The sequence below is a fragment of the Schistocerca serialis genome, chromosome 6, assembly GCF_023864345.2.
Source record: "Schistocerca serialis cubense isolate TAMUIC-IGC-003099 chromosome 6, iqSchSeri2.2, whole genome shotgun sequence".
Classification (NCBI taxonomy): domain Eukaryota; kingdom Metazoa; phylum Arthropoda; class Insecta; order Orthoptera; family Acrididae; genus Schistocerca; species Schistocerca serialis.
In genome coordinates, this window is record NC_064643.1 from 425,833,744 (window position 1) to 425,858,074 (window position 24,331).

Sequence of the window (24,331 nt, forward strand, 5' to 3'; positions counted from 1 at the left end):
ATATGACATCTTTCTGTGACTGTAAGAGCCCTTTTCTAAACAGCAACGACAGTCATTTGTCTAGAGCACGTCCCTACTATCTAGACTTCTAAAGATGGTCCCATAAATTTATGTTTGCAGTATGAATTCCTTGGATGCGTACTCCTCAAATCCTAGCTCTTCAGTCATTTCATTAACTACCGTCATGGCAACGGTGCTCCACATAACATTTGTTTACGGACCTTTACGGACTATTGGATATGTAGCCTTTAGGAAACAGTTTATTCTAATTGCACACAACCATTTCACTAAATGTCAATACACTTTTCCCAATTTCAGTTTCTTAATGTAAACAATATTGGTGAGCCTGCTTGTGAACATCTCGTGGGAATATATAATTGGCGATGAAAAAGATACCGTTTGAATGTATTGCAACCCAGTGCGACACTGACGCTGATATATAAGCAACGACGCATTGAAAGATGTTAGTGTGGCGTTCGAACGAAAATTTCTTCATGTCTCATTGTATTTGAAGTTGATGCAAGGAAAGGTGTGGCTATCCTATTGATCACGTTAGCATTTACATATTTCTTCATATGTGCGCTAGTGGATTAATTTGTATGTTCATCTGTAGTGACATGTTACATAGGGGTTGTCTGAATGTTGTCTGATGATAGCTTAAAAGTCGAAAATGTAAAAGACTAAATAAAGCGAAAATTATGAAACTCATAACAGACAATTTGCCCAACTGAAAAACGTGGCCCTCTCCCTGGGAAGGTAACATGTCTCAAGGGAGCGAGAAAGTTCATAGTTTATTCACGTCTTGCTGATATAATGTCTTGGAATTCTCCGTATATCTCTGCAGGATCTCTTCCACTGTCACTAGACTTTTTTTCGTCTGATAACACCTAAGAATTGGCGTGGTACACTAGCATGTGATGTTATTTAATTCAAGTCTCTTTCTCGAGTACTGTCTTTTTCCTCTGTTCTTGTAGAGCAAGAACTCCCTGTGGCAACATGTACGTTGCTCTGAGGAGACACCCATATTAATGCATTCTGCTCACTATTCTAATGCCTGTAACGTTTTCTTGCAAATGTTAGTATATCATCAGCCCGCTTTCTCGATGTTATCTTTGAATTCTAATTCTGCACTTTTCCCTATCACACTCAACTGGGAAACTGTATCAGTATGAGGAGATTTGCGTCAGATTCATAGCTCTCTCTAGTATTTATATTACAAGTGTTAGATGCTCTTTTAAATCACAATGAGCCTCCCTCAATGCTCACAACGTAATGGAAGGCGGTTTTATATCCATTCAGTATGTGTTTGGTTGTGGTGGTACATCGCAGGGCTAGTTAAACAGCTGTAATTCCAAATTCTTTAATACGGTAAGCTGTCGTAGCGCAGTACAGGAAGCGGCAGCTTGGCAGTGGCGTTCGGTGGCTTCCGCCCTTTTGTCACTCCGCAATGCTTACCAGGTGCAGCGTCGGCCGGGCAGCGGTCCATGACGCAACTGCTACTCTCAGAGTCGACTACAGCTCTGGGTGGCGTCGGCTAGCTGCAACTGCGTGCGCTGTGGTGCAGCTCACGCACTCCAAACCGTCAGATGACTGTTGGACAGTGACGCAGCGGCCGGCGAACTGCTTCCCAAGCCGGTTCTGCCGGTTTTTGCGGCGCTCCAGGTCCTGCAGTCTCAGGGCAGACTGTCCTGACGTCGAGTCGAACTGTGGTAAACAAACAGCATTCCAGACGGCTGCCAATTAACGCAGCCCAATGCTGATTGAACTGTGTTAGTAAAAGGAGTGACATTAGTATAAAATGCCTAGGAATATATATGCTTCGAAACTGAACCTGTCCGGGCTTTGCCACGCCTAATGGCACGTATATTGAACATACCAGTAGCCGCTAGTGTGGAAAGGCTAGTGGCATCCACCACTTGGGTTTTCCTGTAACAACTGTTTCCAAATCCTGCCAGGCCGACTCACTTATTGAAAATAACACCCACGCTCACATGTATCTTACGCTGCTGCATTTTGCTTCTAACTTCGTGCTTTCACAACCACATATGGTCGGTGCATTACGCGACCCAATCCTTTAACAAGATCAAGACCGTTTGGTTGCCTGAAAATAGATTGCCCGTATGCAAACTAGATTGATATGTTCTCTGGCTGCTGCCACAGTTGGGTCTAGTCTGCTCTTCACTCAAAAACGAACTTACTGCTACGTTTCTCTATGCAATACTTATCCTAAACTCTGACATGCTTTTCAGCTTATTTTACCATTAGAATTTTCTCTATTACCTCATAGCCTCTGGGAATCCAGTCAACTGAGATTAGAACACTGGCTGCGTCTGAAAGGCGTTTCGTGTTCCACTTCTTGTACATCTAAACAAGGGTGACTCAGAACTTCATCTTATGTTCCACTTCCTTTACATCTAAACAAGAACAGTGCTTAACAAAGTTAGTGTTTCTGTGGTAACTTCGTACGACAGTGGTCAATGAGGTCTCTTTCTGGAACTGGTTCTCCCTATTGTAGAATCCCTAGAAGAAGAGGTTGTTGTTGTTGTTGTTGTCTTCAGTCCTAAGACTGGTTTGATGCAGCTCTCCATGCTACTCTATCCTCTGCAAGCTTCTTCATCTCCCAGTAACTACTGCAACCTACATCCTTCTGAATCTGCTTAGTGTATTCATCTCTTGGTCTCCCTCTACGATTTTTACCTTCCACGCTGCCCTCCAATACTAAATTGGTGATCCCTTGATGCCTCAGAACATGTCCTACCAACCGATCACTTCTTCTAGTCAAGTTGTGCCACAAATTTCTCTTCTCTCCAATTCTATTCAATACCTCCTCATTAGTTATGTGATCTACCCATATAATCTTCAGCATTCTTCTGTAGCACCACATTTCGAAAGCTTCTATTCTCTTCTTGTCTAAACTATTTATCGTCCATGTTTCACTTCCATACATAGCTACACTCCATACAAATACTTTCAGAAACGACTTCCGGACACTTAAATCTGTACTCGACGTTAACAAATTTCTCTTCTTCAGAAACGCTTTCCTTGCCATTGCCAGTCTACATTTTATATCATCTCTACTTCGACCATAATCAGTTATTTTGCTTCCCAAATAGCAAAACTCCTTTACTATTTTAAGTGTCTCATTTCCTAATCTGATTCCCTCAGCATCACCCGACATAATTCGACTACATTTCATTATCCTCGTTTTGCTTTTGTTGATGTTCATCTTATATCCTCCTTTCAAGACACTGTCCATTCCGTTCAACTGCTCTTCCAAGTCCTTTGCTGTCTCTGACAGTATTACAATGTCATCGGCGAACCTCAAAGTTATTATTTCTTCTCCATGGATTTTAACCTTCTCCAATTTTTCTTTTGTTTCCTTCACTGCTTGCTCAATATACAGATTGAATAACACCGGGGAGAGGCTACAACCCTGTCTCACTCCCTTCCCAACCACTGCTTCCCTTCCGTGTCCCTCGACACTTATAACTGCCATATGGTTTCTGTACAAATTGTAAATAGCCTTTCGCTCCCTGTATTTTACCCCTGCCACCTTCAGAATTTGAAAGAGAGTATGCCAGTCAACGTTGTCAAACGCTTTCTCTTAGTCTACAAATGCTAGAAATATAAATTTAGGTCTCCTTAATCTAGCTTCTATGATAAGTCGTAGGGTCAGTATTGCCTCACGTGTTCCAATAATTCTACGGAATCCAAACTGATCTTCCCCAACGTCGGCTTCTACCAGTTTTTCCATTCGTCTGTAAAGAATTCGCGTTAGTATTTTGCAGCTGTGACTTATTAAACTAATAGCTCGGTAATTTTCACATCTGTCAACACCTGATTTCTTTGATATTGGAATTATTATATTCTTCTTGAAGTTTGAGGGTATTTCGCCTGTCTCATACATTTTGCTCACCAGATGGTAGAGTTTTGTCAGGATTGGCTCTACTTCTTGGGCCTTGTTTCGACTCAAGTCTTTCAGTGCCCTGTCAATCTCTTCACGCAGAATCCTATCTCCCATTTCATCTTCATCTACATCCTCTTCCATTTCCATAATACTGTCCTCAAAGTACGTCGCCCTTGTATAGACCCTCTATATATTCCTTCCACTTTCAGCCTTCCCTTCATTGCTTATAACTGGGTTTCCATTTGAGCTCATTATATTAATACAAGTGGTTCTCTTTTCTCCAAAGGTCTCTTTAATTTTCCTGTAGACAGTATCTATCTTACCCTTGGTGAGATATGTCTCTGCATCCTTACATTTGTCCTCTAGCCATCGATGATTAGCCATTTTGCACCTCCTGTCGATCTCATTTTTGAGACACTTGAATTCCTTTTTGCCTGCTTCATTTACTGTATTTTTATGTTTTCTCCTTTCATCAATTAAGTTCAATATATCATCTGTTACCCAAGAATTTCTAGTAGCCCTTGTCTTTTTACCTACTATATCCTCTGCTGCCTTCAATACTTCATCCCTAAAAGCTATCCATTCTTCTGCTACTGTATTTCTTTCCCCCATTCCTGCCAATTGTTCCCTTATGCTCTCCCTGAAACTCTGTACAACCTCTGGTTCTTTCAGTTTATCCAGGTTCCATCTCCTTGAATTGCCACCTTTTTGCAGTTTCTTCAGTTTTAATCAATAGCTCGTAACCAATAGATTGTGGTCAGAGTCGACATCTGCCCCTGGAAATGTCTTACAATTTAAAACCTGGTTCCTAAATCTGTGTCTTACCATTATATAATCTATCTGATACCTTCTAGTATCTCCAGGATTCTTCCATGTATACAACCTTCCTTTATGATTCTTGAACCAAGTCTTAGCTATGATTAAGTTGTGCTCCGTGCAAAATTCTACCAGGCGGCTTCCTCTTTCATTTTTTCCCCTCAATCCATATTCAACTACTACGTTTCCTTCTCTCCCTTTTCCTACTACCAAATTCCAGTCACCCATGACTATTAAATTTTCGTCTCCCTTCACTATCTGAAGAATTTCTTTTATCTCATCATACATTTCTTGAATTTCTTCGTCATCTGCAGAGCTTGTTGGTATATAAACTTGTACTACTGTAGTAGGCGTGGGCTTCATGTGTATCTTGACCACAATAATGCGTTCACTATGCTGTTTGTAGTAGCTTACCCTCACTCCTATTTTTTTTTATTCATTATTAAACCTACTCCTGCATTACACCTATTTGATTTTGTATTTATAACCCTGTATTCACCTGACCAGAAGTCTTGTTCCTACTGCGACCGAACTTCACTAATTCCTACTATATCTAATTTTCACCTATCCATTTCCCTTTTTAAATTTTCTAACCTACCTGCCCGATTAAGGGATCTGACATTCCACGTTCCGATCCGTGGAACGCCAGTTTTCTTTCTCCTGATAACGACGTCCTCCTGAGTAGTCCCCGCCAGGAGATCCGAATGGGGGACTATTTTACCTCCGGAATATTTAACCAAGAGGACGCCATCATCATTTAACCATACAGTAAAGCTGCATTCCCTCGGGAAAAATTACGGCCGTAGTTTCCCCTTGCTTTCAGCCGTTCGCAGTACCAGCATAGCAAGGCCGTTTTGGTTAGTGTTACAAGGCCAGATCAGTCAATCATCCAGACTGTTGCCCTTGCAACTACTGAAAAGGCTGCTGCCCCTCTTCAGGAACAACACGTTTGTCTGGCCTCTCAACAGATACCCCTCCGTTGTGGTTGCACCTACGGTACAGCTATCTGCATCGCTGACGCACGCAAGCTCCCCACCAACGGCAAGGTCCATGATTCATAGGGTGGGAGGAGAAGGTATACTTGGTAAAAACAAGGTGATAAGGGAAGATTTCAGTTATATCATGTTCAGACATAGATTCCAAAATCAGATACTAGATTCTAAGGAGAACCCAGAAGCAGTAACAGACTCATATCACAATATAGTGGTGATAAAGAGTTGGCTGAAGTTCAGGGGATTAGTCAGGAAGAATCAGTATGAATAGAAGAGGGATACGCAAGTCCTAAAGGATGACGAGACATGCCTGAAGTTCTCTGCGGCTATAGATTCAGCAGTAAGGAATAGCTCAGTAAACAATACAGTTGAAGAGGAATGGACATCTCTAAAAAGGGCAATCACGGAAGTTGGAAATAAAAACATAGGCACAAAGAAGTTAATTGCGAAAAAACCATGGGTAACACAAGAAATTTTTCAGTTGTTTGAAGGTAGAAGGAAGTGCAAAAATCTTCAGGTAATTTCAGGAATATAGAAATATAAGTCGCTGATGAATGAAATGAATAGGAAGTGCAGGGAATCTAAGACTAAATGGCTGCATGAAAAATATGAAGCAACTGAAAAAGAAATGATTGTTGCAAGGACTGACTCAGCATACAGGAAAATCAAAAGAACCTTCTGTGATACAAAAAGCAAGGATGGTAACATTAATAGTGCAACGAGAATTCCACTGTTAAATGCAGAGGAGAGAGCGCATATGAGGAACGAGTACATTGAAGGCATCTATAAGGGGGAACATTTGTCAGATGTGATAGAAAAAGAAACGGGAATCAATTTATAAGAGATAGGGGGTCCTGTATTAAAGTCATTCATTAAGAGAGCTTTGGAAGACTTAAGATCGATTAAGGCGGAAGGGTAGATAACATTCCATCAAAATATCTAAAATCCTTTTAAATAGTGGCAAAAAAATGACAATTCACATGCTGTGAAGAAGTATGAGTCTGGGGTCATACAATCTGAATTTCGGAAATACATCCTCCACAAAATTCCTAAGACTGCAAGAGCTAAGAACTGCGAGAATTATCGGACAGTCAGCTTAATAGCTCTTGCATTCAAGTTGCTGACAAGAGTAATATACAGAAAAATGTAAATGTAACCGAGGATGTGCTAGACGACGATCAGTTTGGCTTTAGAAAAGGTAAAGGCATCATAGAGCAATACTGATGTTGCGGTTGATAATGTAAATCAGACTAAAGAAAAATAAAGACACGTTCATGGCAGTTTTCGACGAGGAGAAACTATTCGATACTATAAAATGGTGCAAGATGTCCGAAATTCTGACAAAAATATAAGTAAGCTGTAGTGGGACAGTTAACATACAACATATACAAAAGACAAGAAGGAATAATAAGAATGGACGACCAAGAACGAAGGGCTCGGATTAAACAGGGTGGAAGACAGGGATGTAGTCCTTATCCCTTACTGTTCAATCTGTTCATCGAAAAAGCAATGATGGAAATAGAAGAAACTTTCAGGAGTGGAATAAAAATTAAAGGCGAAGGGATATCAGTGATACGATTCACTCATGAGATTGCCATCCTGAGTGAAAGTGAAGAAGAATTACATGGTATCCTCAATGGAATAAGCAACATAATCAGTACAGAAAATGGACTGAGGGTAAATCTAAGAAAGACAAAAGTAGTGGAAGTAGCATAAATGAGCACAGCGAGAGACTTAGCATCAGGATTGATGGTCTCGAAGTAGACGAATTTAAGGGATTCTGCGATCTGGGCAGCAAAATAACCAATGACGGACTGAGAAATTAGGACATCAAAACCAGATTGGCTGTGGAAAATGGGCATTCTTGGCCAAAAGAAGTCTACTAGTATCAAACATTGGCCTTAATTTGAGGGAAAAAAATTCTGCGAATATACGTCTGGAGCACTGCATTGTAAGTTAGAGAAACATGGGCTATGGGAAAATCGGAACATAAGAGAATCGAAGCGTTGGAGATATGGTACTACAGGCAATTGTTGAAAATAGGTGGTCTGAGAAAGTAAGGAATGAAGATGTTCTGCGCATAATCTGGGAGGAAGGAATATGTGGAAAACAATGACAATGAGGAGGGACAAAATGATAGGACATCCGTTAAAACATGAAGGATTAACATCCATGGTAATTGAGGGAGCTGTAGAGGGCAAAAACTGTAAAGGAAGACAGAGATTGGAGTACATCCAGCAAATAAATTAGGACGTAGCTTGCAAGAGCAACTCTGAAATGAAGAGGTTGGCACAAGAGAGTAATTCACGGCGGGTCAGATCATCCAGTCAGATGACTGATGGCTCCCCCTGCCCAAAAAAAAAAGCTGCATCACTCAACAATGATGAGTGATTGGCACGTCCTCTTGCTACGTGCACGGCACTCTCCCTTCAAGATGCTGGTCCCACAATACTTTCACTCACAAAAATGCTGGTTACATAACGCTTGCACTCCAAAGAAGACAAGTCGCATGGCTATGTCCTACACCTTCTCCATCTTGTCTCCTGAGGTATCCAACTTTTGGTCAAGGATTCCTGGTACCTTTACCTCTCCCAAAACGTGTGCTGTGGCCCTGCAGCAGTTTAACTCGCCTACACAATACGTCGTTCCTAACAAACACGCTAGGAATCTCCTTATCTCCTAGTTCTTAGCGTGTAAGGACTCTTTCTCATTGGTCCATCTACATCCTACTTCTACCTCCTTTGCACTTTTTTTTCGCGTTCTTCTTCCGTTGCAGCCCAAAACTCCAGGAATAACCTCCACAATCCCTCGAAACGGTTTCAGACGTCCCGCATACACAGGAAATTGCGTCTTGACATTCACTGGCATTCACTGACATTCACTTTTATTAATTTGCAAAAGATACCTTTATCTTGCCCTTCTGGGTACCGAAAGTCGATAAGGTTATCCACTAGCCGATCTTCTAATCCAGCATTCTTGCTGTATGTCTCACTGCTCGTTCTTGCATTAGCTCTGCGCATCTTTATCCACATTTCCTTTTATCACTCTTTTTTTTTTTTTTTTTTTTTTTTTTTTTTTTTTTTTTTTTTGCCGGCCGCGGTGGTCGAGCGGTTCTGGCGCTGCAGTCCGGAACCGCGGGACTGCTACGGTCGCAGGTTCGAATCCTGCCTCGGGCATGGATGTGTGTGATGTCCTTAGGTTAGTTAGGTTTAAGTAGTTCTAAGTTCTAGGGGACTTATGACCTCAGATGTTGAGTCCCATAGTGCTCAGAGCCATTTGAACCATTTTTGTCTTACCCTTTTTGAATTTTAACACGTCAATAGCTGATGGCATCTAACGACCATATATTATCGAATATAGTGACAATCCTCTATTCATGCGCTACTTCCAGTTCTACGCTGAACTCACATACCTTAAATAGACGTCCCAGTTCGTGGAGAGTGAGTCAACATAGTATCCCGACATCTTACCAACAGTTCTATGAACAATTTTCGTAATTCCATTAGCTTAAATATGTAGAAGACTAGGTCTCAATTTCTTCAAATTCAACTGCCGACACAGTTCTTCGAAAAAATATGACATAAAGCTTATACCTTGATCTGTCACCATCCTCTCAGGTATGACAAATTTCGGTATGCAGTTGTTCACTAGAGCGTGCGCCACTGTTATTGCCCTTTGGCTTGGACATAACGAACATTTACACATAGTTCGAAAAATGGTATAACTTCACGAGTAAACATTTGTTCCCTGCAAGTGTTTTGTTGAAAGGTCCTAAGACACCAGTTCCAAGCAACTGAAACATTGCTTATGCTTCAGGTAACTTCAGCAATGATACTCTTATCAGACACATATATGCTCTCTGTGCACACTGATCCAACTCTACACTCACGTTCCACGTCTGCCTTTTTATTCCTCCAGCAGGACGTCTCCGCTACTCTCCTGTTGGTAGACATACATCCCACATGAAATGCTAATGTATTATCATGTATCTCCTTCAGTGCTTTAACTCCCAACTTTGGTGGTACCATCTTTCAAACTTCTTCTTAGTTTCTCTGCACAGCAATCCGTCTTGCACACAAAGCTGGGACTGGTGACTAATCTGTTTGCATTTGTCATATATTTTCTGTGCTGTTTGCCAACTCAAGCTTTATACTGCCACCTTCTTACTCACGTCACCCGAATTCTCATGATTCTTTCTGGGTTTATATGAGACCTAATAATTTAAATTCACTCAACTATACTGCCCACTGTGTCTCTCAGTCTCAGCAAACATTTCAACGCTGCATTATACATTGTTACTGAAACTTCTTTTCATAGAGTTAACACTTGAAGGAGACAGTTACACAAGTAAGGGTCAAGATTTACTTTCCCACTGTGGAGTAATGCTTCTCCACTGAGTTCGCATGCCTTGACGCATTGGCCACCGGGTTCCACAGCATCAACTTCCTGACTCAGAACACAACCTAGTACATTGCTGGATGCATTGCATGACAGAACGAATTCCTTACTGTAGTTTGGAAACACTAAGACTGGACTTCACGTCAAACCCTCTTTCAGTTTCTGAAAAACACACGAACAAGCCTCTGAACGTACCAACTTTGAAGCTTTCTTCAGAAAGTCTATGAGAGGTCGGGTGATATCTGAAGATATCCTTACAGACCCTCTATAATTATTAGCAACGTGAAAAATGATTACAGTTCGTTCACCAATCCAGCTACAGGAACTTATTCTTAACGATTATCGACCAATGTGTGCTACTTTGTGTAAGACAATACTACACTAGTCTGTCTCTTAATTTCAGGAATACCTATCTTAATGGCTGTATGTGCTGCTGCAAATGACTTGTAAAGACGATTATTTTTAAGATACATCATGAAATGTCATGATTTTAAACTTACGAGAAACCCAGCCAACGAACACTGAAACCTCACATATGTGTTTTTTCAATCCAAGAGGCAACTTCTCGATTGATAAAGTACCGACAGTGAGAGAATGCTATTTTTGCTTGGTCCTTATGAGCCACTGCCAGCCGATCGTAGGCACTTTCCAAGTTCACTTTCTAAAAGTTCTTGCACTGGTACAAACAGTTTATGGTTTCAATAACAGATCCTGTATTTTCATGATCCATATGCAGATTATCTAGGCATGACGACTGTTCTGGCCCCCTGGCACCCTATTCAATTCTACATAAATTGTGTTACTGGCAGCGACCCATTTCGCAAAAAAAAAGAAAAAAAAATCCTTGAGTTCCAACAGAAATTCTTCAATCTCTCAATATCACTTCGCTTTAGATGCTTCCGCTCTCTCTTATAATGCAGTTTCAGCGGAGCTTTGCAATTTTTTGTGGCCAACTCCCCTATATTCGACTTTTCTTCCTTTGGGATATCCACGTTAGTGATTAATAACTAATTTCTCAATGCTGAAATTCTCTACAACGCAAATAGCATCTTTTTCACACTTATCTCTTGTAATCATATAGCACATATTTTCACCAAGCAATCTTCCTGATTCATTACTTCATTCACTTCTAATGGTTCCATCAAATGCAGCATCTCCACCAGTAAGTTACATTTAACATTTACCTAAGGTGATTTTCCAGTACCCTTAGCTTCACAACTGTGTGAATCGAGCATTAGTGTGATATTTCATGGATTAAGCTGTTTACTGTACATGGTTGGCTCCCCTTGTCACTTCTCTACACAGGCAACAATTTCACCCAATTCAAACATTATCCCGTCAAGCTCCAGCACTCGTTGCCGAAGATCGATTTTGGCTCAATGATGATGCAAGGATATTCAACTCCAAAATCATGTCTTAGCCCCCACTTAAATGTGGCACAGTTTCTACACATTGTCTAAACTGAACCATACCCAGGCAAAATGTATCCCTAAGAATCCCAGAGGTGTGACTCCTTTATCCTCCACTCAATGCAGTCTACATCATGGTACGTTCCACCACTTATCTTTCACCATATCCCCACTGTCAGCTGACACATGGGCCAATGTGTCCAATAACAACCATGGAATTATACTTCCCACGCTAACCTCCATCTCTGTTCCCAGTATTCCATGGCTGGCGTACATGCACCATCTGTCCACCTCCTTCATGCTTTACATTGGCCGAAAACACTGCGCTTCTGACTTGCAACACAGTTCACATATTGATTTCCTTACATCTCACTGTCGTTCTAATAGCTGAGAGCAAATCAACCAGAAACCCTGTTCTCACTCTCTTAGACATTTCTGAAGGCAACCATAACGAAAAATGCTTAACGCACTCTGTGGCGAGTTGTTTCCCAGGACAGGTGCTTGCCCATTGTGGTGCTGCTCCATGTGCTGTGGTCTCGGGGAAGACTGTCCTGATGCCCTGTTGAGCTTTGGACTACAAACAACCTTCCCAACTGTGGCCAAGTGAGGCAAGTCTTTGGTGATAGAGTTGTAACACTTACAGAAGTGACTTTTGTGTAAAATGGTTATGTACTTACACGCACTGGAGCTTGGGCTTTGCTACACATTGCGGCTTGTATATTAAACATTTAGGCAGCAGACGGTATGGAAGGGCTTATGGCATCTACCGCTTGCATACTGCTCCGCAAACCCTGAAGGACCATCTAGCCTTGCAACACTGCGAAGGCTGTGTTACATTTTGTAAAGCATATCACCTCACTTGCCTGTGGCTTGTACTGCTGGAACGCACTTCAGACTTAGCGTATTTATGACCAAATATGGTCGTTGCACTACAGAAAGTTGTCTCTCCCTTCCATCTGTGTCCATTGACTACTTGTAAATATTTTTCACTTTTAGTTTGCTTGGATGCGTCATTGGTTAAAACCAGTTATCTCTACTTCTCTCTGCAAAATTATTCGGTGTGACGAGCAATCTTCTACTCGACTTTGCATCATTTTTGTATAGATGCACAAAGTGTAAGTTCGCTCCTTTCCAGAAAATTATCAGTTATTGGCTGACATGTTTTTGACAAAACGTGGCCTGTTAAACTGATAGAGCCCGCTGAGGAATGAGAGAACTTGTGAAGAGATTGGGAAGATCTCCAGGTCTGCTCAGACAGAGCCCCGATCGGTTGGAATGTGGAGGCATTACCGCCTGGCTACCGCACTGGAAACTCCCGATAACTGCCGTGTGAAAACTGCAGAAAATTGATGTATCTTTTCATGCTGACCTACATTAAAACTAAGTACCATAATGTCTTCGTAACAGTGAGACGAATTCATTGCACCTTCGAATTCGTTCATGAGTGGAAATTGGACTATCTGTATTATTGCAGAATTTGCGCAATAACACTTGAAGCTTTGCTGTGCGCAAACGGATATAGTTAGAAACAAGATTTATACGGCTATCGCTAGCAGAATGTTGCAGCAGAGGCTAGTAGAAGTCACGTATTTGTATTATGTCTATCTGAAGCGTGAAAGCCGTTTAAAGTAAAGCAGAAACAGTTGATCTAGCAAGAATGCATACATACAGAAAACAACACAATTACGAATGCAGAGCTGGCCGTGTGGTTCTAGGCGCTTCAGTCTGTAACCGTGCGACCGCTACGGTCGCAGGTTCGAATCCTGCCACGAGCTTGGCTGTGTGTGATGTCCTTAGTTTAGTTAGGTTTAAGTAGTTCTAAGTTCTAGGGGACTGATGACCTCAGATGTTAAGTCCCATAGTGCTCAGAGCCATTTGAACCATTTTGAACGAATGCAGATCTGTATTGATCGATGCATAACCTTCATCCTCACCTACGTAAATAGTTGTTCTAAGTTGATATTATTAACCATATTATTGATTAATCAACTACCTAATAGTAAACTTGCCTTTGATTTAAAATAGTTCCACCTGGAATAAATGTGAATGTGGCTTTTCAGAGCAATAAATTTTGTTGCTATTTAAATATCATGTATGGTACGTACATTAGAAAGAGGGGAGTGCGACCAACGTTAAAAGAAAAGGCTTTTGAAGTGTTACTTTCAAGCCTTGTGTGTCAAATTCAAAGTGATTTTGCGGGACACATATAAGCCAATACATAGACCATGCAAAAACTGCGCCTGAGGTCGGTCATTCTTCGACAGTTGGGCAGTACCTGCCTGACAGCTGCAGAGCTATTCCGAACAAAAGCAGTCAGCGGTAGACAGTGCATGAGTCGTGCAAGTGACGTACGGTTAGAGGCTGCACATTTTCAATTCATATAAATATTTTTGTGTGTTTCGAACTTCGTTGAATTTACTGCGGGTTTTGGTGTTTCAGAATGTGGTGTGAGTTTTGCTCTCGATATTTCGACAACCATTCGGACTTCTAATTCTCTCGATACTTTGAAACTTGCACTTATGTCATAATGGATTACATATGTGCCAAACTTACGCTCATTTAGAAGCATTTCATTAAGTTTATTTTTTGTGAAGCAGATAGGTAATTTGTTTTTATGTGCCCGTCACGAGAGTTAAGAACCAACATCCTGTAGGTCTTCTGTATTACTATGATTTACTGCATCTCAACTCAGTTCTGCAAATTTGATATGTGTTTCTATTCCTGGCATTTAATTTTTAATAGGCACCATTTATTTTATTTTTGATAATTACTGAATAAATAGCACATGTTACATCAGTTTCATGTTATACCTTTCCTTCAACGAATCACTTCTTATTTTAATTAAAAACTGTTGATAAATTTAGCAAAATGTATTGGGAAATTATGTGGTACTAAACTACTGTCGCAGAGCTTAAAGTAAAACTGTGTAATCCACACCTCAGATAAAGAATATGAGCAAGACTTATTCAAACAATGTTGTACATTTCCCCAGTTTCCTTGAATGAATTCTCTCTTAACACTTTCCATTTAGTTTAGCAACCCAGCTGGAGAAGCTGACAAATAGGTCTGCTCGCTGATTCGATTACAGGCTGTTTTCCTTCTGCTAACTGCGCTCTCTACAATATCACCCCTATCTCCTTGCAATTCGCTGTAGTGTTCTGACAGTTTAAACACCCTTGGGACTACCACGAAGTCTTTCACATCAATTACACAGAAATCAATATAAGCAGTTTTGATGCTCGGTAGGTATTTAATGATCTAAGGATAGAGCATTGTCACTTGGTACCAGTTTTGTTAACTGTAAAGTTTCTTCCTGAAACGGTGTTGGAGATCTGACTCACTTTCAACATGCTTAGGTTGTCATTAAAGTCTATTAAAACAATGCAACCGTGATTTCGCTGTCGCATGGAACAGACGGAATGAAACACAAAATAAGAAGGAACAACTCATACGGCAACCAAATAAAATACGGGAAGGATGAATAGGATTAGGGTTTTAATATCTGGCTCAGGATGAGATCAAATGAGACGGATCTCAATCTCGAGTTGGTGAAGGTAATGTCAGGAAATCGGAAGTATCCTACTGAAAAGAACGATAATGGAATCTGGCTCTAACAAGTTTGAGAATTGGTGGAACAATTATATTTTGACTGCTGAACGGTGATTTGAACATACATAGAGTGTTTCTGTTACATGACGATTTACACTGTTTTGACGAGGGAGGACGAACTGTTGTGGTTAACAAATGCTTGTGAAATGCAAGCCTGTCTTCATGGTTCCATAAATTAAAATTGAATGACGGTAAGGTGGGAGACGAGGATGCAGAAATTTATTGCTGATACACTCCTGGAAATTGAAATAAGAACACCGTGAATTCATTGTCCCAGGAAGGGGAAACTTTATTGACACATTCCTGGGGTCAGATACATCACATGATCACACTGACAGAACCACAGGCACATAGACACAGGCAACAGAGGATGCACAATGTCGGCACTAGTACAGTGTATATCCACCTTTCGCAGCAATGCAGGCTGCTATTCTCCCATGGAGAAGATCGTAGAGATGCTGGATGTAGTACTGTGGAACGGCTTGCCATGCCATTTCCACCTGGCGCCTCAGTTGGACCAGCGTTCGTGCTGGACGTGCAGACCGCGTGAGACGACGCTTCATCCAGTCCCAAACATGCTCAATGGGGGACAGATCCGGAGATCTTGCAGGCCAGGGTAGTTGACTTACACCTTCTAGAGCACGTTGGGTGGCACGGGATACATGCGGACGTGCATTGTCCTGTTGGAACAGCAAGTTCCATTGCCGGTCTAGGAATGGTAGAACGATGGGTTCGATGACGGTTTAAGTCCGTCAACTGCACATACGGTTCACGTCCACGCTGTCGCGGCATGCTACCAGTTTTAAAGACTGCGATGGAGCTCCGTATGCCACGGCAAACTGGCTGACACTGACGGCGGCGGTGCACAAATGCTGCGCAGCTAGCGCCATTCGACGGCCAACACCGCGGTTCCTGGTGTGTCCGCTGTGCCGTGCGTGTGATCATTGCTTGTACAGCCCTCTCGCAGTGTCCGGAGGAAGTATGGTGGGTCTGACACACCGGTGTCAATGTGTTCTTTTTTCCATTTCCAGGAGTGTACATTGCAGGCTCCATTACCAAATTTGTCGTCTCTTCCCGACGAACCACGGCTTCACTGACCAGATTTCAAGATATCACTCAAACTTTTATCACACTTAGAAGAAATTCACTATAACAGCTGTTCCAAATCTTCTACTAGGATATTGAAAGGCATCACAAATCTAATGCAGAGTTTTCGTGGTTGGTAGTTATTTTCCCAACAACATGACTTAGAATCAGCTGTACAGGGAAATAAATCAGTGCAGGCTCCTCGAATTATCTGCTTTGATCGTCATCTGTAAAAGCATGAGTACACAGGACGACGATAGCCCTCCTATAACGATATAACAAATGTCTGAAGTTCAAGTTACCTTTCCTTATGTCCATATGCAGTAGTTGTAGGACACGTTTCTTCAGGTTGAGCGCGCTGTAAATGCAAAAGGTACTCAACAACTCGTTTCATAGTTTTAATCCTTTACAATTACCTGAGGTAGCTTTGCAAAAGAAACGTTTCCAGACACAATGCATACCTTTAGGTATGTTTTATTTGTCTTCTGTTCGAAACGAGCGAAGTTACCGCAGCCCTTTCAGAGGAAGAAAGCAAATTACTTACCAGCAGTAGTTGATACGGCATCGATAGTTATATTAATATTTCAGTAGAAAGTTCCTAAAAATATCTGATTCACTAAACTTGAAAGAAGCACAATCGTATCTCTGTAATCACACCGAAACGCTGTGTTGTCTTTCAGAAATAGAACAGTATTTATATTACATCTACCCGACCAATGAATACTTTCACCCATGATAAAATGTATGCCACAACATTATCTGAGAGACGCTAAGAAAAGCTGGTGGAAAATTGCATTATTCGAATGGTCATTCGTAGATTTCTGTTAATAGTAGCGCATTTATTCCTTTTACAGTTGGGTAACGTGCTCCGACGTGAAATAGGATAATCTTGTCTGCGGTTGTTGACTTTCTGTAGATAGAGAACCTGTGCTTTCCATCGCTGTTCGTTAATGTAGTATCAGGAAAATTAATTTTTCTGTTTTCTTCCTTTTCGTAAGTAAACTGTATCCTGTGATGCGTATTACTGAAAACCTCGCAGAATCTCACAAAATACCATATTCATCCCAAAACAATAGCGATACATCGACAACGTATCGATAATAATAGAGGATCAAATCGGCTAACGCTTTTTGCTGCGTGAAAAACTTTTCCTCAAGTTGGTTCACAAAGATATTAGCCAGTGTCACTGTGAGCCAACATCTACATCTACATCTACATCTATACTCCGCGAGCCACCTTACGGTGTGTGGCGGAGGGTATTTATTGTACCACTATCTGATCCCCCCTTCCCTGTTCCATTCACGAATTGTGCGTGGGAAGAACGACTGCTTGTAAGTCTCCGTATTTGCTCTAATTTCTCGGATCTTTTCGTTGTGATCATTACGCGAGATATATGTGGGCGGTAGTAATATGTTGCCCATCTCTTCCCGGAATGTGCTCTCTCGTAATTTCGATAATAAACCTCTCCGTATTGCGTAACGCCTTTCTTGAAGTGTCCGCCACTGGAGCTTGTTCAGCATCTCCGTAACGCTCTCGCGCTGACTAAATGTCCCCATGACGAATCGCGCTGCTTTTCGCTGGATCATGTCTATCTCTTCTATTAATCCAACCTGGTAAGGGTCCCATACTGATGAGCAATACTCAAGAATCGGACGAACAAGCGTTTTGTAAGCTACTTCTTTCGTCGATGAGTCACATTTTCTTAGAATTCTTCCTATGAATCTCAACCTGGCGCCTGCTTTTCCCACTATTTGTTTTATGTGATCATTCCACTTCAGATCGCTCCGGATAGTAACTCCTAAGTATTTTACGGTCGTTACCGCTTCCAATGATTTACCACCTATGGCATAATCGTACTGGAATGGATTTCTGCCCCTATGTATGCGCATTATATTACATTTATCTACGTTTAGGGAAAGCTGCCAGCTGTCGCACCATGCATTAATCCTCTGCAGGTCCTCCTGGAGTACGTACGAGTCTTCTGATGTTGCTACTTTCTTGTAGACAACCGTGTCATCTGCAAATAGCCTCATGGAGCTACCGATGTTGTCAACTAAGTCATTTATGTATATTGTAAACAATAAAGGTCCTATCACGCTTCCCTGCGGTACTCCCGAAATTACCTCTACATCTGCAGATTTTGAACCGTTAAGAATGACATGTTGTGTTCTTTCTTCTAGGAAATCCTGAATCCAATCACAAACCTGGTCCGATATTCCGTAAGCTCGTATTTTTTTCACTAAACGTAAGTGCGGAACCGTATCAAATGCCTTCCTGAAGTCCAGGAATACGGCATCAATCTGCTCGCCAGTGTCTACGGCACTGTGAATTTCTTGGGCAAATAGGGCGAGCTGAGTTTCACATGATCTCTGTTTGCGGAATCCATGTTGGTTATGATGAAGGAGATTTGTATTATCTGAGAACGTCATAATACGAGAACACAAAACATGTTCCATTATTCTACAACAGATTGACGTAAGCGAAATAGGCCTATAATTATTCGCATCTGATTTATGACCCTTCTTGAAAATGGGAACGACCTGCGCTTTCTTCCAGTCGCTAGGTACTTTACGTTCTTCCAGCGATCTACGATAAATTGCTGATAGAAAGGGGGCAAGTTCTTTAGCATAATCACTGTAGAATCTTAAGGGTATCTCGTCTGGTCCGGATGCTTTTCCGCTACTAAGTGATAGCAGTTGTTTTTCAATTCCGATATCGTTTATTTCAATATTTTCCATTTTGGCGTCCGTGCGACGGCTGAAGTCAGGGACCGTGTTACGATTTTCCGCAGTGAAACAGTTTCGGAACACTGAATTCAGTATTTCTGCCTTTCTTCGGTCGTCCTCTGTTTCGGTGCCATCGTGGTCAACGAGTGACTGAATAGGGGATTTATATCTGCTTACCGATTTTACATATGACCAAAACTTTTTAGGGTTCTTGTTTAGATTGTTTGCCAATGTTTTATGTTCGAATTCGTTGAATGCTTCTCTCATTGCTCTCTTTACGCTCTTTTTCGCTTCGTTCAGCTTTTCCTTATCAGCTATGATTCGACTACTCTTAAACCTATGATGAAGCTTTCTTTGTTTCCGTAGTACCTTTCGTACATGATTGTTATACCACGGTGGATCTTTCCCCTCGCTTTGGACCTTAGTCGGTACGAACTTATCTAAGGCGTACTGGACGATGTTTCTGAATTTTTTCCATTTTTGTTCCACATCCTCTTCCTCAGAAATGAACGTTTGATGGTGGTCACTCAGATATTCTGCGATTTGTGCCCTATCACTCTTGTTAAGCAAATATATTTTCCTTCCTTTCTTGGCATTTCTTATTACACTTGTAGTCATTGATGCAACCACTGACTTATGATCACTGATACCCTCTTCTACATTCACGGAGTCGAAAAGTTCCGGTCTATTTGTTGCTATGAGGTCTAAAACGTTAGCTTCACGAGTTGGTTCTCTAACTATCTGCTCGAAGTAATTCTCGGAAAAGGCAGTCAGGATAATGTCACAAGAGTCTCTGTCCCTGGCTCCAGTTCTGATTGTGTGACTATCCCATTCTATACCTGGTAGATTGAAGTCTCCCCCTATTACAATAGTATGATCACGAAACTTCTTCACGACGTTCTGCAGGTTCTCTCTGAGGCGCTCAACTACTACGGTTGCTGATGCAGGTGGTCTATAGAAGCATCCGACTATCATATCTGACCCACCTTTGATACTTAACTTAACCCAGATTATTTCACATTCGCATTCTCTAATAACTTCACTGGATATTATTGAATTCTTTACTGGTATAAATACTCCTCCACCATTGGCGTTTATCCTATCCTTGCGGTATATATTCCATTCTGTGTCTAGGATTTCGTTACTGTTCACTTCCGGTTTTAACCAACTTTCCGTTCCTAATACTATATGCGCACTATTTCCTTCAATAAGAGATACTAATTCAGGAACCTTGCCCTGGATACTCCTGCAGTTTACCAATATTACGTTAACTTTTCCTGTTTTTGGTCTCTGAGGACGGACGTTCTTTATCAACGACGATAATGTCCTCTCTGGTAAGCCGTCAGGTATTTTATCGTTTCGCCCAAGGGGGGGTCCCTCTAACCTAAAAAACCCCCGTGTGCACGCCACACGTACTCTGCTACCCTAGTAGCTGCTTCCGGTGTGTAGTGCACGCCTGACCTGTCTAGGGGGGCCCTACAGTTCTCCACCCAATAACGGAGGTCGATGAATTTGCAACCATTATAGTCGCAGAGTCGTCTGATCCTCTGGTTTAGACCCTCCACACGGCTCCAAACCAGAGGACCGCGATCGACTCTGGGCACTATGCTGCAGATATTAAGCTCAGCTTGCACTCCGCGTGCGATGCTGGTTGTCTTCACCAAATCAGCCAGCCGCCGGAAGGAACCAAGGATGGCCTCAGAACCCAAGCGGCAGGCGTCATTCGTTCCGACATGTGCTACTATCTGCAGCCGGTCACACCCAGTGCGTTCAATAGCTGCCGGAAGGGCCTCCTCCACATTACGGACGAGACCCCCCGGCAAGCACACCGAGTGCACACTGGCATTCTTCCCCGACCTACCCGCTATTTTCCTGAGGGGCTCCATAACCCACCTAACGTTGGAGCTCCCTATAACTAATAGGCCCGCCCTCTGTGACTGTCGGGACCTTGCCGGAGAATCGGCCACTGGCCCAACAGGCGAGGCATCCTGTGGTGGCTCGGAAACGATGTCATCACCACTAGGAAGCACCCCGTACCTGTTGGAAAGGGGTAAGGCAGCTGCCACGCGGCCAGATCCCACCTTCGCCTTTCGGCCAGGCACGCGCGAGCCCACCACTGTCCGCCATTCACCCTGGAGTGATGGCTGACCGGTAAGATGCTCACTGCCGGAAGACGCAGCGACATCAGGGGTTCCATGTGATTCCAAGGCCACCGAAGTAGGCATAGGTCTCACCACAGTTGCCCCAACGCCACTACGAGCCGACGCCTGCGCCTCGAGCTCGATGAGCCTAACAGACAAAGCCTCCACCTGCCCCCGAAGAGTGGCCAATTCTCCTTGCGTCCGCTCACAACAACCACAGTCCCTACACATGACTATGTTTACCCTACTCTATACGGTGACAAATTCCCAAGATAATCTTCTGATGAGCTACTCTGATAATCAAGAAACACTCACTGAAATACGAGACGCGAAAACTACGCTAGGTTTTCCCAGAAAAACTATTTAAAAGCTAAGCGCAGCAAATAAGTACAAAAACGCTTTATACAAACAGTACTCGCTGCTGCTGGTGCTCTCGCTCTGGCTGTCACAAGACAACTGCTGATTCAAGTGACTAGTGGCTAACGGCCGCGAAACAAAGACGGTTTTAGGGCGCTTTCTGTTCTAAACGATCAAGAAAACACTAAGAAATCTAACACGAAAACTACGTAAAGTTTTATCAAGAACTGTTAGTTACTATGCAGAGCAGATAAACACAAATAGAATCCCTTCCTTAGTGGAAGGTCGTAAACAAAATGCAAAATAAACGCTTTATACAAACAGTACTCGCTGCTGCTGGTGCTCTCGCTCTGGCTGTCACAAGACATCCCATCGTCAACCCATTATGCTCAGGATATATTAGTTTCTTTGGCTCACCACAAAGAGCAAGTGCACGAGTTTGACTCTGCGGAGGGATGTTTGAACGTATTAAATGCTAGCGTTACGGAAGAGTTACGTTAAGACAGTTAATACAGCCGTTGTGCTCTTTTCCCATTGACTCTTCTCTTGCTTTTACGTGGTTTAAAAGAGGACTGGAAAAAACATTTCCAACATCAATGTTTTACCTACCTCATATGTATTTTACTTTTATTATACACCTCCCACCGCTGCAATCGAAGTGAGTTCATTTAGCTACAGTGGTTCACAGTAGCGTTTATGGTGTTTGGTTTTTGTGTGTTTTTGCAATCAGTTTGTTGCACACTAGAGGATATATACATCTTTGCTGACAACGCAGTTCCAATTATCATCCTGGACTAATAAGAGGACCTGTGAAAGCTATAGGAAACAGTAACAGTTCAATTCCATTCTTGGTTGAAGCAGTTGCCTCTTTGTGTACCCTCATTAATGTTGTTAATATCCATGAGAGGTTTCCTAAAGTTAATAAAATAGCACTTATATATAATTATACGTCTGTTTGCCTGTTCAGACGGAGGGATCTCTAAATGTAATAAATGCTATTGATACTAAAGTGCTATATTAAGGCAGAGGAAACTTATTTTTGTCACCGAAATACCATCAAATGCAGATATTAGCCAATTTCTATGAAGCAATGTTATTCCGTAGTTCTTGTAGATGTTACCGAATTATGACAATAGAAATTATGTCGCGCTTAGGCGGCCCCTATAAGAGCACTTTAAATATATATTTTGTACAATGTTGACAAATTGTGACAGCTGTGGTAGCTATAAGCGGAGGCCCGACACAGATAAGCTTCTATCTACAATGTACACCGAATGTTTTATCGGTGGAACTATGAACAACTCGGTGAAACGTTCGGCACCAACTCGATTGTAAGCAATCGTGACAAGAAAAATTGTGCCCAGCTACGCACCGTTATAACACTATCCTGACGGTCTTCATTGGTCAGCAGCCTGCACGTACTGCATTGATGGCCATGTTCAAAATGTCGCTCGCGTTGCATGGAGGAATCTTCGAGGCACCTGCTTCGGCAGCATGAATAAGCTACAATATTACAAAAAAATGTTATTTCGTAGGTTTTAAAATAAAAGAACCACAGTATAGAACAGACTTAAACTACTCTCTCTGAAATGTGTCGGGTATGAAACACACACAAGCTCGCTGTGAGCCACGTAATCGATAGCAGTAGAAAAAAATACATATGAACCACTTCAGCGACAAATAACATCATACATATTTTGCAAGAGCAGTGTTTTTGAGCTCCCTTTAGCCGTATTCCACATCTTAGTCTAAGTGGCCCGATTGTTCTGTAGCACATGAGCACAGACACATTAGTTTACATGATACTTCGGACCTAATGGAGAGTTAAGATTAAATAGGCACCTTATAAAGCAAAACATACTGTGAATCTCATCTTCCTCAGTAAAGAGTATGGTATGAAGCTATGTTAAGCCACATCTACTTACTTCCAGGGAAGTATAACAGCAATATGTAATAATGAAATATGTTCTGCACCTTGCTCCATTGACTGAAAATTCTTACCTGCATTAAAGAATTGGTGCTTTAGAGTAAAAATATAGAACTGACATACAATAACGACATATATCAACGTACGCAGTATTGCATGGTATAAGAACATCATTTTATCCTAGGGCTGTTGCTAAGCGTTTTAACGCCCTAATCCAGAACTAAAATGCGACACCACCTCTTTCTCACTACCATTGGTCTCCCTCATATGCCACCCCCCCTCCACCAGCACCAGCATCCAAAGGTACAGCACTGCAAATCTCTTATCATTACTAAACTGAGGTGGTCAGACGTCCTACTTTCTGGTGACAGTCCTCAGTTTAATACTCTGTTCTGAATTCCATTAAAACTGTTTCAGGACAACAAATGTCTTCAATTTCTGACATTTTGTCTCAAATTTTTGAAATTCTTCAAAATATCTGAAACAAGAAGAATGTGCTGAACATTTTAAACTAGAGCTCAACTGATTATACCCGTACAGCCAAATCTGACATCAATTACTTATCATACTTAGTTTCAAGAAAATGGACTATTATAGACATGGAACTATTTTCTGGAGGGAATCAACTTTTCCTTGAATTCAAAAATTCTACTATAATGATGGGAGACATGCTGAAGCATCAAACTAGGGCATCTGTATAAATGTTTTGTTTTAATTTTTAGAATGTGGAATAAATATCTTCTTTTCAGAATCCACTTTCATGCCATTAAATAAAGAAGAAACCCTTTGTTTACATTTTATAGTGAGAGTTATAAAACTTTTATCAGCTGCCCCAGTAGCGCAGTGCTAAACAGAACCACTCAATGTTAGTGAAGCTTGACAGATGAACTGCAGAGACAAAATGAAGAGGGACTGACGGAGGTCTGGAATCAAGTCTCAACATGAAGCAAACCAGCACATATG